Raw genomic sequence first — 12,552 nt, 5'->3', positions numbered from 1 at the left:
GATTGGACCAGGTGGTCCAATTCTATGAGCCCCCAAAAAGGTGCCCCTATCCTTCATTATTTCCTATGGAAGGAAGGCATTTAAAAATTTGTGCATTCCCTTTAAATGTGATGACCAGAACTCCCTTGAAGTTCAATTATGCTTGTTACACCCTTGCTCTTGGCTCCGCCCCCAATGTCACCTGGCTCCACCCCCAAAGTCTCCTGGCTCCACCCCCAAAGCCCCCAGATATTTCTTGAATTGGACTTGGCAACCCTACCTCCCATCCACCCAAGAACTTACCATTCAGGGTCATGGTGGTGTAAAACAAGACAGCACGTGGAACCCTCAGCTGTTCACGGCCAGACTAAGGGCTGCTGGGAGCACGGGGTGGGGCTGGCTGCCCACCTACTTACCCAACTTTCGGAATCTGCCCACCCACGCCCCCAACTCTGTTCAGAGTGCTTCAAGGGAGAGCTTGCCGGTGCTGCTACCAGCTTCATGTGCTGAGGCAATTGGGGGAGGGGTCTGGAGGGGGCAGGCAAGGTTTGGGGAGGGAGCCCATAAAATCCACAAGGAGGCTGGGCCCCATGGGGCACTATGGGTCTGAGACTGAGAGAGCTCTTGATAGAACAGCTCTTTCAAAAACTGTGACTGACTCAAGGTCACCCAGCTGGCTGCATGTGGAGGAGTGGGGAAATCAAACCCGGTTCTCCAGATCAGAGTATACCACTCTTTAGGATTGCCAAGTCCAATTCAAGAAATATCTGGGGACTTTGGGGGTGAAGCCAGGAGACATTGGGGCGGAGCCAAGATCAAGGCTGTGACAAGCATAATTGAACTCCAAAGGGAGTTCTGGCCATCACATTTAAAGAGACGGCACACCTTTTCAATGGCTTCCTTCCATAGGAAATAATGAAGGATAGGGGCACCTTCTTTTGGGGCTCACAGAATTTGACCCCCTGGTCCAATCGTTTTGAAACTTGGGAGATATTTTGGGGAGAGGCACTAGATGAAGTACTAAAAATTTGGCACCTCTACCTCAAAAAACAGGGGGCCCCCCAGAGCCCAAGATACCCGCAGATCAATTCTCCATTATTTTCTATGAGAATAAATCTCCATAGGGAATAACAGAGTTCCCAGCAGACATTTCCCTCCCCTCCCCCCGCTTTCTGACGACCCTGAAGCGGGGGGAGGGTCTCCAAACCGGGGAATCCCCTGTCCCCACCTGGAGATTGGCAACCCTACCACTCTTAACCACTACACTAAACTGAACCCACTGATCCAGTGTCATACAGTGGTTAGACTATCAGAGTAAAATCTAGGCAACCCAGATTCAAATCTCCATTCTGCCATGGAAGCTTGCTGCATGACCTTGGGCTAGGTCCACACTGTAAGCCTAACCTGTTTCACAAGCCTGTTGTGAGGATAAAGTGGGGGAGAGGGGAAGGATATAAGCACTTTGGGTCCTCATTGGGAGGAAAGGCAGAATATAAATGAACTTAAGAAGAACTTTTCTCCCTTTCTCACAATACAAGAACTCGTGGACATGCAATGAAATTGCTGAGCAATCAGGTTAGAATGGATAAAAGGAAGTACTTCTTCACCCAAAGGTTGATTAACACATGGAATTCACTGCCACTGGAGGTGGTGGTGGCTATAAGCATAGACAGCTTCAGGAGGGGATTGGATAAACATATGGAGCAGAGGTCCATCAGTGGCTATTAGCCACAGCATATTGTGGAACTTTCTGTCTGGGGCAATGATGCTCTGTATTCTTGGTGCTTGGGGGCAACAGTGTCCTGGCCCCACTGATGGACCTCCCGATGTCATCTGTTTTTCTTGGCTACTGTGTGACACAGAGTGTTGGACTGGATGGGCCATTGGCCTGATCCAACATGGCTTCTCTTATGTTCTTATGTTAATATAAGTTTAGAATATATTGCCTTTCTTCACTAGAGAAGTTGGAACGTCTTGCAGTTCCTTTTGCGGCCAGAGCGGAGTGATGGCGCACAAGCTGAATCTTGAGGGGTCACCAGGTCACAACTTCCTGTGTGCTCAGTTCCTCTCGGCATGTTAAGCCTACGCAGAGAGCCATCCCTAAGTTTTTCTCCAGTATAGTTCTTTTATGTACTTCAGTGAGGATTCTGCCTATCACAGGTGAACACATTTACAACTTTTTAAATTAACTGATTATTATCATGCTCTTGTCCTCTGCAATATTTTTTCAGTTCTAATATTTGAAGTAGCTAATCTACCTAAGTTTTAGTGTTTGAAATACCTAATCATTCATCACGATTTCCCTTGTATAATAAGAGAACACACACTGAATGTAAGATCGCTGTTTAAATAAAAGGAACGAATAAAGAATGAGAATTCAAAAGAGGCATTGGAATGGATTTATTTATCCCCCCCCCCCCAAGGAAAGGCAAAATCGGGGAATGAACAGTAAACTTGAATTTCTAGGCACGCAGAAGTCAACCGATCACAAAGAATGCTTACTAATTGGGAAACCGAACTTGGTATTATGACCATTTTGAAGATGAAACATAAAAATTATAAATCCTAACAAAGTGCACAAAATTGGTAATCCAATGTCTTTTCCTGTGTTTTCTGAATGGCAAAGATATCCCCAACTTTCTAATTACATAGAAATGTTTAACCAAAGAATTCTATATTGCTCTATGTTTGTGTAACGCCTATTTAAACATATATAGGTGAAAATTTAGCAGCACATGTAGAAGATTTGTTTTTATTTATTTATGATTTCTATCCCGCCCTTCCCACAAAAGTGGCTCAGGGCTGCTCACAACAGATAGTCAAACACAAAATTAAACAAGTATTTAAATATATAAGCATTTAAAACATTTAAAACCTTAAAAACATTAAACATTACAACAATATGTATTTGTATTTGTGATACTGCGCTTTATGATATGTGTGTGTCTACATCTATCTCTCTGTCTGTATGTCAATACAGAGGGAGGGGGGCCTGTGTGTGTGTGTTGGGAGATTAACAGAGAGAGCTCCATAGAACCATTTGGTGGGGAATAAATCCCAAAATAAATACACTGAACTGAAGCAAGGACAAGAGACAAAGTTCACAGCTACAAGGAACATTCCTTTGCTATTGCCTCACTGCCTGGGAAGGACCACCATCTGAAGATGGACACTGTCAGGCACCAGAAGGGCTCACCACCAGTGTTCCCTCTAAGCTGAGTAAGCGTGAGTAAACTCATAGATTTTTAGCCTCCATTTTTGTCTTAGCTCAGGGAGGATGACCCCAGAGCACACTAATGTGTGCAGTAGCTCACAACTTTAATAACCAGCAGCTCACAAAGTAGAATTTTTGCTCACAAGACTCTGCAGCTTAGAGGGAACACTGCTCACCACCAAGAAGTCCATGCAGTATTGTGGGAATCATCCTAAGGAGTACTTGGGTGGTCTGTGACTGACCCAAGGTCACCCAGCTGGCTGCATGGGGGAGTCACTGAATCCAAAGCATAGCATGAATCTGTACTCCTTCTCACACCAAGAGGGCTTAAAGAAACACAAAGGGGTCATACTCTGCTCCATCCTCCAACATGTGGCTCCATGAGCAAATGGGGAGACATTAAAAACAATTGAACCCAACAACCAGTGTGGTGCAATGGTTAGAGTAACAGACTTGAATCTGGGAGACCCAAGTTCAAATTCCCACTCCACTATGGAATCCTGCTGGGTTACATTGGGCCTGTCACTATTTCTCAGAATAATACACCTCTCAGATTGTTATGAAGTTGAAATAAAAGAGAAAAGAATGCTGGAAGTCACTGGGGGTCCTGGGCTGGTTTCCCTCTAAGCTGAGTTATTGTGAGTTAGCTCAGTTTTTTAGCCTCTGGCACACCCATTTTTGTCTTAGCCCAGGAAGGATGGCTCCAGAGCAAACTAATTTATGCAGTTGTCAAATTGCTCGCTCACAACTGTAGTACCCAGGGACAGAATTCTAGCAGGAGCTCCTTTGCATATTAGCCACACACACCCCGATGTAGCCAATTCTCCAAAAGCTTACAAAAAAGAGCCTTGTAAGCTCTTGGAGAATTGGCTACATCAGGGGTGTGTGGCCTAATATGCAAAGGAGCTCCTGCTAGTATTTTACCCCTGGCTAGTACCTGTAGTTCACAAAATAGAATTGTCGCTCACAGAGGATTGGTCCTGGGTAGGTATAAAAGTGAGGTATAAGTGAATTAAAAAAAAAAAATCCTGGAGCTGACCCTGCCCCCAGCAAAATATCACCCCAATGAGCATTTGGCTCTCAGTCGCCATGATTCATTCAAGGTGTGCACAGCCTGAAAGTTCATTCTGATAAATGGATGGAGCCACTTAAGATGGATGATTCCTCCTCCGCTGGACATCTAGATGATCATCAGAATCACCACATTGGATCAGACCAGTGGATAAGCTAGGATTCCCAATGAGTCTTCCCTCAAAGGCCATAAGACATGGGTGGCCAACGGTAGTTCTCCAGATGTTTTTTGCCTACGACTCCCATCAGCCCCAGCCATTGGCCATGCTGACTGGGGCTGATGGGAGTTGTAGGCAAAAATAGTCTGGAGAGCTACCATTCGCCACCCCTGCCATAAGAGTCCTGAAAAGGGCCCTGTCCCTGTGGTTTACTGAGAGAAATGAAACTTGTTGAGATTGCCTAGCAATAGCCACCGAGGGCATCCTTTTAAAAGCTACAGGCACCCCTTTTATCATTTTGGGGGTTTATAACTAGCCATTTCCCCCCTTAGATTTCAGATTTTTCTGCAAACCTGAAGTGCTTTTCAAGTTTGTAGAAAGATCTGTCTTGTCTGTTCATCCAGTCATCAGATTTAAGTAACTTCAGATTTGGCTGATTACTATTAGAATACCTAAGTGGGATAGGGTTGCCTAGTCCTACTGAAGAAATATCTGGGGACTTTGGGGGTGGAGCCAGGAGACTTCGGATGGAGCCAGGAGTAAGGGTGTGACAAGCATGATTGAACTCCAAAAGGAGTTCTGGCCATCACAATCAAAGGGACCACGCTCCTTTTAAATGCCTTCCTTCCATAGGAAATAATGGAAGATAGGGGCACCTTTTTGGGGGGCTGACAGAATTGGACCCCCTGCTCCAATCTTTTTGAAACTCGGGGGGGTGTTTTGAGGAGAGGCACTGGATGCAATGCTGAAATTTTGGTGCTTTTACCTCAAAAAAGCAGCCCCCTCAAAGCCCCAGATACCCATGGATCAATTCTCCATTATACCCTATGGGAATTTGTCTCCATAGGGCATAATGGGGTGTCCAGCAGCAATTTCCCACTCCCTGCTTTCTGACGACCCTGAAGTGAGGGGAGGGCCTCCAAACTGGGCAATCCCCTGCCCTCCACTGTGCATTGGCAACTCTAGGTTAAGCTTTGCTTTCCCTCTGTTTTCTATCCTCTAAAAGCACATCTCTGGGTGCCCTATAGAATGCATGCAAGAGGTAACACTGATGTCCAGACCTTATTATTCACTAGTAAGACAGGTTCAACACTGGAGGGACCTCTGCAATAATAGCCTGCTTATGTTTCACTTCCGCCTGTGCAAAAAGGGCTAGAAATCAGACATAATAGTTTCCCCTGCTCGATTTTATAACAGCTTTTGCAGCAATAATGAACCTCTTTGCTCTCCCACGGAGCGTCCCTTTGGCCGCCAAGTAGCTGAAACTGTCCTCATTAGTCTGGAGAAGATAACATACCACTTGGACAAAAGGAAGATATTCCATAGATGGAATTGCAACCTCAAATGATACAAAAAATCTTCGCCCATTAGTGAAAGACATTAACAGAAGGGGAAAGATAATATCCCTAAGAAGAGAGTTCCAGAGTTTTGGTGCTATAGCCAAAAAGGTTGCCTACCCACCTAGCCTCAGAAGGTGAGAACACCCATAGCAGAGCCTCATAAGATTGCCACTCCCCAGTTGGGAGCAGGGGATCTCCTGGTTTGGGGGGACTTCTGCCTACCATTGGCCAGCTGGAGGAAATCCCTCCCCCAAACAGCAACATCACTGGATATAAACGTGATGCACTGATGTCATGTAGAAGTGATGTCAGCACGTTGGGGGATATTGTGTGGTGACACTCTTGGGGAAAACTCTATGATTTGAGGTTGATTTGACCATAGAGTTTTGCCCCAAAACCAGAGTGTCAACTTGCAATGTTCCCAACTTGCTGACATCACTTCCACATAACATCAGCATGTCACAGTGCTCTGCCCCACTCCCGGAAAGTTCCCTCCCACCTCCTGCCTATGCGGCATTTGGATCTGGCAACCCTAGGACCTCAGAAGATGGCCTTAGCCTTCAGGTACATTCGTATGGGAGAGGGCAGTTCTTCAGGTATGCTGGTCCGGGTCTCAAACCATGTAGGACTTTAAAGGTCAACACCAACACCTTGAATGATGCCTGAAAACAAATTAGGAGCCAGGGTAGATGGGCCAAGACTGGAGTGTTAGCCAGTTTGCTGTAGTGGTTAAGTGTGCAGACTCTTATCTGGGAGAACCAGGTTTGATTTTCCACTACTCCACATGAGCCAGGTGGAATGATCTTGGACCAGTCATAAATCTATCAGAGCTGTTCTAGAAAGAGCAGTTCTGGGAGAGCTCTCCCAGCCCCACCTCCTTCAAAGGGTGCCTGTTGAGGGGAGGGAAAGGAGATTGTAAGTTGCTCTGAGACTCCTTCAAAGTGAAGGCTGGGGTATAAATCTAATCTCTTTTCTTGTTCTTCTTCTTCAAATAGGGCCTGTTTTGTTAGTCTTGCTATCAGATCCCTATGACCTCCAGTCATCATCCTGGCTGCAGCATTATTTCTAAGGATTTTTCAAGGGTAGTCCATGTAGAGTACAATGCAGTAATCTAATTTTGATGTTACCAGGGCATGCACCACATAGTAACGTTAACACAGATTTCATACATACAGCCCATGGCATATAAGACAAAGGTAGATAAATGACAGACAGACAGACAGGATGGACAGACAGACATGATGGATGGACAGATAGACAGATTCCTCACCGGCATTTGCTCTGCCCTTGCGCTTCTTGCATTGGCACAAGCCATCAATTCCCCACCATAAAGTTGTTGTTGTTGTTGCTCCACAGTGCCTCTTGCTTCGGTGCTACTTTCCATTCCCGTTGCAGCAACTGGAACTCCCAAAAACCAGCATCCTGTTGCTGCGACGGTAATAGGAAGAAGCTGCGATGTAAGAGGTGCTTGCAGAGCAACTAGTGGGGAATCCATCGCTTGAGCCAGTGCAGGGAGAAGAGCGAGGGCGGAGCAAAAGCCAGTGAGGAATCAGTCACAGATAGATAGACAGACAGACAGACTGGCACATGTATCATTATTGGTCAGCCAAGAACAAGTATCTATTTTGTACTTCTTCTGTGAAGTGCACTGGATTTTTCCGCCTACAAAAAAGAGTCAGGACATCAGGGTGAAAAATGAGTATCAGCTTCCCTCACTGAACAAAGTTTTGAGTCCTGTGGCACCTTTAAGGCCAACCAAGTTTAATTCTGGCTATAAGCTTTCCTGCGCCTGCTGGTTTGTTTTATTGCTTCTGTTGCTTCAGACCAATGTGGCTACCCACCTGGATCTTTCCCCCACTGCGTTAGGGTTACCAGTTTCCAAGTGGGGCTGGGTGTTCTCCTAGAATGACAGCTAATCTCCAGACTACACAGATGAGTTCCCCTGGAGGAAATGGCAGCTTTGGAGGATGGACTCTATGGCATCATGTTCCTACTGGGCTGTATGAGCACCAGAGTGGCTATTATCTTAGAATCATAGAGTTGGAAGGGACCTCCACAATCATCTAGTCCAACCCTCTGCACAATGCAGGAGATTCACAACTACCTCCCCTCCACACAACACACATCCAGGGACCCCTGCTCCATGCCCAGAAGATGGCAAAAAAACCCCTCCAAGATCCCTGGAAAAACTGGCTTGGACAAAAAGAGACTACTGACTTATGTTCGCTCGCTGACAGAAGCGTGTTAGTCAGCTAGTTAGAAAATGTGTAGGCTGCCTCTCCAGAGACCTGCTCTTGGTACCTTGCAATTACAACAATAAAACAAAAGAGGGGCATTAAAATAAGCTATATAAAGTAATCTATTGGAGGGGGAAGCTTTTAGGGAGCTTGGCAGAAGCCAAATTCCTGATCCCCCCCCCCCATTTTCCTTTTGCCATGACAGACGAACACAGGTGCCCATCTGGAATTTCTTTCATGGATGTTTTCTTGAAGTCACCTCTGTCAACCTACACCTTTAGGTCATTTCTCAATGGAAAAAAATGTCAATGGTAGTGCTTTTAGGATAATGCAACAGCTCAGAATGACAGACCAGAGTGGGAGAGTATAATGCCACAGAGTCCTCCATCCAATGCAGCTGTTTTCTCAGTTTAAATATTTACTCCTATTATCAAGGAAAAGGGGAATGGGAAAAAGGGAGGGGGACAAAAAACGCAAAAGGAGAAATCAACATGCAGTCTGTCTCAAAAGCATATTGAAAGTACAAACTAAACAGAAGAATCTATAGTGGACATATGTCTCAATCTGTATATTGTAGATATCTATCGTTGAGTCTTCTTGTATACAGGAACTATAGTTGAGGTTAATCCAATCATAAAAAGAAGAAGACTGCAGATTTATACCCCACCCTTCTCTATGAATCAGGGACACTGAGTGGCTCACAATCTCCTATATCTTCTCCCCCCACAAAAGACACACCAAAAGGTGGGTGGGGCTGAGAGGGCTCTCACAGCAGCTGCCCTTTCAAGGACAATTCCTGTGATAGCTATGGCTAACCCAAGGTCATTCCAGCAGCTGCAAGTGGAGGAGTGGGGAATCAAACCTGGTTCTCCCAGATAAGAGTCTGCACACTTAACCACTACACCAAACTGGCTCTCAGGAGTCTGGGCTTCTACATAGTCTCTATCAGGGTGACCTTTAAGCAAAGAAGGAGTCCAGTAGCACTTTTAAGACCAACAAAGTTTTATTCAGAATGTAAGTTTTCGTATGAATACATACTTCTTCAGATGGGGTACAGTGAGCAGACTTGGTTCTTCTGCTTCAGACCAACACCTGGATCTATCTTTAAGCAAAGAGGTCAAGTTATCCATTTCCACACTGTCCAAGATCTTCCTGTTCTGGAGTTTCTTGCTTCTTCCGTCCCTGTGCTAAAAGAATTCTGGCAGCAGGAACTATATGGATTATAAGATATCCTTGGTTAATGTTATACTGATCAGGTATACAGTTCAAGAGGAACAATTCAGGTTTGAATGGTGCTGATACAGCTAAAATCGTTTGCAAAAGTAAATGCACCTTAGCCCCAAATTTATGAACGCTTTTACAAAACCACCACATGTGGTAAAAGGTGCCTTCATGGTTAAAGCAGTTCCAACATTTGTTAGGATACAATGCAGCTGTTTTCTCCAGGAGAACTGATCTTCATGAGGCTTGGTGTTGGATCCCCAAGAGCCAGAGACTTCAGTATCTTTCTAAGAGTTTCACTGTCTTCCTGAGTTTTTTGTCTTGTTAAATAATCCCTTGAGCACTCTGTTTGAAGGACTTTTGCTTTGTAGAGTGGACTTGTTTAATGAGATGTAGATTGAGTAATTTACCAGTACTTTGCTACTGCTGGAGACATAGGATTTGAATGCAAATATGAGAAATAGAGCTTAGCACTACAGTACTGTTAAAGCTGCAGTACTGCAGTCCTAAGCTCTGCTCACGACCTGAGTTCGATCCCCGGCGGACACAGGGTTTTCAAGTAGCTGGCTCAAGGTTGACTCAGCCTTCCATCCTTCTGAGGTCGGTAAAATGAGTCCCCAGCTTGCTGGAGGGAAAGTGTAGATGACTGGGGAAGGCAATGGCAAACCATCCCATAAAAAGTCTGCCGTGAAAACGTTGTGAAAGCAACGTCACCCCAGAGTCGGAAACGACCGGTGCTTGCACAGGGGACCTTTCCTTTCCTTCATATTTACTGTTGTATAAAACATACAAAGTTCACTGTGATATAAGATATTGAATTGCATGAGGAGTGCATTTCCCTGTGGTTTATATAGCTGAGACTGAGAGGCTGTGGTCACACACACAAATAATGCACTTTCAACCCACTTTCAATGCACTTTCCAACTGGATTTTGCCAGTTTACAAAGTAAAATCCAATTGGAAAGTGCATTGAAAGTGGATTGAAAGTGCATTATTTAGTGTGTGCGATCGCAGCCAGAGACTTCCAGCTTCGGGGAGGGGAACATCGTGTATCCTTATGTAACCAACATCATGGAAATGGATCCAGGTGGGCAGCTGTGTTGGTCTGAAGCAATAGAACAAAATAGGAGTCCAGTAGCACATTTAAGGCCAACGAAGTTTTATTCATGGAAGGCAGAGAGGCAATTTCCCCCTGAGATCTATCTGTCTACTTCAAAGGGTCAGTGATAGGAGATCACACAGGAAGGAAAACCCACAGTCTGCTTGTCTGTCTCACTGACTTGTTTGCAACCCCCCCTCCTTAGAGGCTGAGGCTTGAAACAGCATCTAGGTCTTCTTTTCCAACACTTTGTACTAGGGTTGCCAGCCTCCAGGTGGGGCCTGGAGACCTCATGCTTTTACAACTAATCTCCAGGGGGCAGAGGTCAGCTCCCCTGGACAAATGGCTGCTTTGAAGGGTAGACTCTATGGCATTGGACCATGCTGAGGCTCCTCCTCCCCAAATCCTGCCCTCTCCCCAAAGACTCCAAGTACTTTCCAACACAGACCTGGCAACCTTACTTTGTACTCTGGAGATCAGTTGTAATGCCAGAAAATCTCCTGGCCCAATGAGGTTTGTCAACTCCTCCTTTTGACATTCCTGTCTTTCTGGTGGTGAAGCCCAGAGAGGACAGGATTGGGGAAGGGGAGGGGCCTCAGCATGGTACAATGCCATAGAGTCCACCCTCCAAAGCAGTTATTTCTTTCCAGGAAACTGATCTCTATAGTCAGTTGAGGGGTGGGGGGTGGGGTTGTGTGTAGGGCTTTTCTTCTAGAAAAAGCCCAGCAGGAACTCATTCGCACATTAAGTCACACCCCCTGACATCACCATTGTTTCACACAGGGCTTTTTTTGTAGAAAAAGCCCAGCAAGAACTCATTTACATATTATGCCACACCCCCTGACACCAAGCCAGCTGGAACTGCGGTCCTGTGCATTCCTGCTCAAAAAAAGCAGTGTGTGTGTGTGTGATATTTTAGCTACAGAAGCTCAAGCTCACGAAAGGTTGTGAGGATCTTAAATAGAAGAAATAAATGAATTTGTTGCTTTATCCGTTTTAAGTGATTATGGTATAAAAATAATTTAGTGTGGCCTGACATGAGACTTTAGATCAAATGAGCTGGCCCTTAAAGGAAAGAAATGGACTCTGGTTTGTACCGTTTATAATGCTGGAAACTGCTGAAATCTGATATATGAATAGCAAAAGCACCCATCTGATAAGTGAATATAAAAAATAAATATTGCACAGAAAGCCCCACCCCCACACACAGTTAATTCTGCAAATTAGAATCAACAGGAAAGAATAATGAACACAGCACCAAATGATTAATTGACAGACCCAGTCTAGACTTTATCATTGCATCATTTCTAAAATATATATTTGTATCAAAATACATGAAAGAGAGAGCCAGCTATGGTGCAGTAGTGACAGACTAGGATCTGGGAGAACCAGGTTTGAATTCCCACTCCGCCAACCCTTGCTGGGTGACGTTGCTGGTAAAACACTCTCAGCCTAACCTACCTCACAGGGTTGTTGTGAGAATGAAATAGAGGTAGGGTTGCCAGCTCCAGGCTGAGAAATACCTGGAGATTTGGGGGATGCAGACCCAATAGCGTTCAGCAAGTGTTTAACACAAAATCTGTTGTGAGAACCGATTTTCTGGGAGGGTTTTCTTAGATGGGATGAGGCCTCCAGCAGATACGATTGACTGTTGCACCCCCCCGCACTCCCCACGGATTAGCCAGATGAAATATGACAGTTGTCATGTTCACCTTTACCGCCTTGCTTCAGTTCTGTTTTCCAGACTTCTGGTTGGTTCTACAACCCAAATCCTATTTGATCATTTATTGAATATCCCATCTTCCACTTTCTGTCCCAGTGAGAGAAGCAGACTTTAAATAACTAGAAATAATGTAAGTAAATAAATAAATATTAGGCTTCATCACTGTTTCCCATCAATTATTATCATTGTTCTTTTTGCAGTTCATTAACAGCAACAAATAAATGCAAAAATGATATGAAAACCGTGCAACTTTATTATTCCACGGTTGACCACTTGGGGTGCCATTTGTTCCCTGGGTGTCCCTTGCGCTCAGAATGATTTTGCAAAGACACCGCCTCTGCTCATGGATATATGAGGCTGCCTGATACTGAATCAGACCCTTGGGCCATCACTGTCTCCTCAGACTGGCAGCAGCTTTCCAGGGTCCCAGGCAGAGGTCTTTCATATCACTTACTGTGAGATCTTTTAGCTGGAGATACCAGGAATTGAACCTGAGATCTTCTACATGCC

This window comes from Heteronotia binoei, chromosome 14 (assembly GCF_032191835.1).
Source record: "Heteronotia binoei isolate CCM8104 ecotype False Entrance Well chromosome 14, APGP_CSIRO_Hbin_v1, whole genome shotgun sequence".
In the NCBI taxonomy this organism is placed as follows: Eukaryota; Metazoa; Chordata; class Lepidosauria; order Squamata; family Gekkonidae; genus Heteronotia; species Heteronotia binoei.
Note: the sequence above shows the minus strand (reverse complement) of the source record.